Below are 5,069 nucleotides of genomic sequence, written 5' to 3'. Positions count from 1 at the left end.
GATTTGAGAGCTCAAACAAAAACCTTAAAATTAGGTGTTTTGTTGAACGAAATTTGTTTGTTTTCAACGTCTGCTTGCACTCAATGGGCACCAAATGGTTCGAGAGAAGTACTTTTCGCGGAATTTGAAACAATATTCTTCTCTATTAGTGTTCAAAACTCAACAAACGGAGACGGTTTGGATTTGGATAAGCAAGTATAATAATCATGGCCAGTCACTTTACGTAAAAGTTGAACCATTGATTTCGAGTTGGTGATCTAAAAATAGTATTCAAGGATAATTGTCTTTTTTTTAAAAACAAAAGGGACTTCTTTTTTAGTATTAAAAACTCAACAATCAGAGGCGGTATGGATTTCGATAAGCAAGTATATTAAAATGGTGATGCTTGGTCAATCGATTTACAGAAAAATGGAGGTTTTGAGTTTGTGTTTGAATTTGAGATCTAAAAACACCATTCAAGGATAATTGAATTTGAAAAAAGACTACTTTTAGTATTAAAAACACAATAATCGGTGAACGCGTAACTTTGAATTACCAAATACAATAAAATGTGAAAACATGGACTATCGTTCTATTTAAAGCCAAAGTTTGAGTTTGAGTTTGAGTTTGTGATCTAAAAATAGTATTCAGGGGATAATTACGTCATAGCAGTTGAGTTGTGTTATATAGTTGCGAACGCAAAACATTTGAAATACGTTCTCACAATCTGTTTAAACTACAGCTATATATGTGTCATAAAGTGAAGGAGACCTTCTGGTTTTTATGCGTTTTGATATAGTTTACTATATTATATAGACTATATTCACATGGTCTATTATGCAATCTTTACTGCAAGCAATCCTGAAGTGTATAATTTTGCATTGTTCTATAGAAAAGTACAGAAAAACACATGATTTTCCTGTTGCTAAGAAAATTGGTGGACAGGGCGTTTAGCCGATAAGGAAAAAATGAGAAATTTAGACGACTGTTTTTATCATATTTGGTTAAAAAAAAGTGTGATTAGTTCATTAATCAGTAGTTCGGTTGTGATAGATTCATATCAAGTCCCACAGGCCGTTGAGGCATGGCCATGGCCAGCGATGCATGGTCAGATGCGGTTAATTGCGGTCCAACCACGTATAGACCTCTGTTACATTAATTGATGAAAAAACTGCGGTATGATTGTCCGCTTACGGAATAGTGTTTTAAATTGGCCAATCACAGCTTCAGAATAAGTTTTTTTGCTCATTTTTTCTTAAGTTGTCGGTAAATTTTTTTCATTTTTTGGTGTGTTGACATATTTTACCAGTAATTTTTGAAAAGAGCGGTCTGTACAACTTTTTAAATGATTAATTTTCTCTGACGAATGTTCTGCTAATGAACTTTAAATATTGCAAAAAAACTAATATGGAGATACTTTTAAGTCATGGCCATATTAAATAATACTTAACACAACTAACTTGCTATCATAAAAAATAAATTGCTATCATTTTTTTATGGTAGCTATTTTTGCTACCATAAAAAACGTCAAACGCAGACAGTAGAAATCAGATTAGGAGCTTCGATACCATCGTCAATCTGACAAGTATACTTCTACATTCATTTGGCCAATTTGGAAACATTTCCAGTGTTTTAAAACCATGTAACCCATAGTGCATCTCAAAATTTTCGGAAATTAGTGTTTCACTTTTCTATGTGGTAATATTGTATTATAATACTAGTATTCTTGGCTTTGTGCACTTCGTTTTGATGTTATCTTTCCGGAAGGGTTTCTGTGTTTTCAAACGTTGGTTTGTTATGAATCCTATGAAGAATCGATTTGAGTTCTTTCAACTGAGTCAAAGACAAAAAACAACTGTCAAAAGACAAATCCTGATTAGTGAGGCAATTGAGCTAATAAGATTTCCAGATTTTTTAATGCCGTATTTTAATTTTCTCTGAGCTTAAAAATGAGCGAAATATGTAAAACTGTCTCTTGGAAAAAAGTTCCAGATGGAATTTTACTACTGCGTGTTTTGTTAATTGCCACTATTGTTAAAAAACCATTGTAATTTAACATGATTTTCATCTTTATGAAAATTTTTATCCTCAATAACAATAAATGGCAGAATCAATATTTACATGAACAAGTTTTTTTTCACGAGTAATTACATATAAAAAAAACTTAATCGTCAATAAAGCTTTATTGATCTGCAATTTACGCTATGAAAACGAATCAGTGGTCTCACAGGTAGTATGAAAATATATCTTTTTCATGGCGCTCAAAAAGGAAACCTCTAACAGAACTGCAAAATTAACGAAGGTATAAAAAAAGAAACGTTTTTCCATGTCAACTTTGTTTTTTTATTTGAACGACTTCATATAAAACAATGCCTAGCTGACATAGAAAGGACTTAGATTATGCAAAGCAAAGTTTTAGCAAAGATATCCCTGTCAAGTAAAATGTTTATATACAAGCTGCTTTTTCATTACTCCTTTAACAAATTTTGTACTTTTAAGACCTCAATAGTTCACCTTGAGGAAACTCATATGAGAACGGACAAGTATTCTTTTCTTGCATCTACTGGAAACTTCGTTCTGATACGTTGAATGCTTACTAATGTTGATACCACAGCTTTAGGCATTAACAAAGTTTTTGTGTCCGCGTTAATGAATACTTACGTTTGAAATTTTTGTGAATTACTTGAATAAGATACTGAAATACTTCAAATTGAGAGGTAGTTTTAAAAGCAACTGAAGGAATCCTATGGAAACCAAATGTTCTAAGACAAACACAAGTTGTTGCACATGTATACGGAAAACAGTAGTGCATACTTACGTCTATGGTTCTGGTTGAGCCTTTGAGCAAAACATGTTTGTTATCTACTAACGTTAGCAGGGAACTTCTTATCGTTCCTTACAATAAACCACGTCAATACTATGCAAAATCAAAAGTATTATACAAATAACTTAATACTAAACGTACAACATAGAACCAGTTACTATATAAACTAGAAGCAATTGTAACCGTGAAAATCAAACAATAAGGCCAATAGTTGAGTTTAAATGTATTTGATTTGTCCATTGCTTTTTCCATTGCTTTATATAAGTTAACGTTATTTTGTTTAAATTCAGCACAGTAGAGGGTCGAAATGTACTCCCAAATAAAGAATTGCAAGCCTATGTACTCACTCTCTATTTATCACAAGTTTTGCTGCAACACAGTAGAGTACATGTATATATACGCCTTCTTGATCAGAGACAAGAGAATACTTAAGCAAACTAATAAAAGTGCTTTTAGCCGAAAATATTATGCAACAATTTTGCAGAGAAGACTGAACTTCTCACAATATAGGTTTTTTATTCATAAAAAGCAAGTGGTCAGGTTGAATTTTTTGTTTCAACCCGTGACTTGTAAGAGAGCCGAAGTGAAAAGAGCCGATTCAAGAGAACCGACATTTTATTTAAATTATAAGTTGATAATTTACGGTAAATTTTGCGACAAATTAATTTGGCTCTTAAATGAGACTACTACATTCGAGTATTGGAAAAAATAATATTTAGTATCTTCTAGTATAAGAAACTGAAAGCAAATTTAAAAAAAATATTATCTTGAAATCATCGCGGACCATGGCCATGCCTCAGCGGCTGTTGGGACTTGATATGAAACTATCATAACCGAACATGAGACCAATTAACCCACTCAGGTACTTTTTTTAATAAGCAACTAACAATTTAGGGTAATGAACGGCAATTTTTTGGTTTCGGCTCTACTTAAATCAAAACAAGTTGCGGTGTATTCTAACGTCAGCTCTTTATAACGTCGGCTCTTGCGCGTATCAATTTCAACATTTCAGAACAATAATCTACGGTTTGGTGATCCTACTCTACAACAAATTTCTGACTTTCTAATCCTTTAAACAGGTCGAAGACTGTTTCCTGTTTCTCTGACGTGGATAATGTTGAATCAACATACTGTAGTTTAAAGGAGTGGTTTTGCAACTACTAAAATTTGGATAATAAGCATACACAACGGATTTTAATAAAGCACAGCATTTCAAAATAACAGGTTATAAATGGAAAATACTGGATACCAACGTCCAGTTCATAAACTTTAATCGACAAGTTCTAGTTGTTATTGTCGCATGAACACCTCGCATTTTCATCGAATCTCATTCTTTTTGGAAAATTTCCACTGTGAATTACACATCCTCGAACTACACGCAAATGGCTCCTCTTTCGTAGAGCATTGTTTGCCGATGGCTCAGTGCTAAGTTTCTCGAAGTTTTCTTCAATTTTTAAGTTTTCATCAAGAAGACTAGGGAATCGTTCTAAGATGGAAGATATCACAGTCTTTCTGTTATCATCGGGTGTGGATGATGTGGTATGATCAATTTTATCGTGAATAGTGGTTAGTTTGGTTTCAATTCTGCATGATTCGAGCTTTTTCCACATATTTTCCAAACCTTCTAAAGCAGCGAAATATTCTTCATGGCTCCTGAAGAGTGGCATACTTTCGAAATCATAACTGCGCAAGATCCTCTTTATGTCCATAGGAAGTGACCATATGTCAGAAGTCAAAGGATTAGGTATATTCTGAGAAGTTACTCCCGTTTCTGAGGGGGTTGAGTTGTTGATAAAGTCTTCCTCTTCGGTTATATTAGGTAATGTAGTAACAAAGTCAATAAATTTTTTGGGTATGAGACAATGATCGAAGGTAGTCCAGCTTGAAATTGAGCTGCCCTTCCTTTGTTGTATAAAGGCAATATTGTTTTCATAACGAGTTTGATAGACAATTGTGCGCTGAAATGAGCCCTCAAATTGCGTTAGGATATGATACATTATAGGTTATAAACCGGCAGTTGAGTTTGGGTATTGGCATACACTAACTGAATGAAATACAAGTCAAGAATGAAAACGCTAAAATATTAATTTGAGAAGCAATTCATTCAGTTAAAAGTAAATATAAGCCGTTTGCTGGGATGTTAGCACTCGTTCTATTAGCCTAATTAGCCAAATAGTTTCCAATGAAGACCTATAACTTTTCGAGGAGAACTTAGTTGTTAAATCAGTTAGACTAATTCTTATTCCTTTTCAGTTGTAAAAAGAAT

This window comes from Convolutriloba macropyga, chromosome 2 (assembly GCF_964194025.1).
Source record: "Convolutriloba macropyga chromosome 2, txConMacr16.3, whole genome shotgun sequence".
In the NCBI taxonomy this organism is placed as follows: domain Eukaryota; kingdom Metazoa; phylum Xenacoelomorpha; order Acoela; family Convolutidae; genus Convolutriloba; species Convolutriloba macropyga.
The sequence above is the reverse complement of the archived record's forward strand: the minus strand, read 5'-3'. Positions refer to the sequence as shown.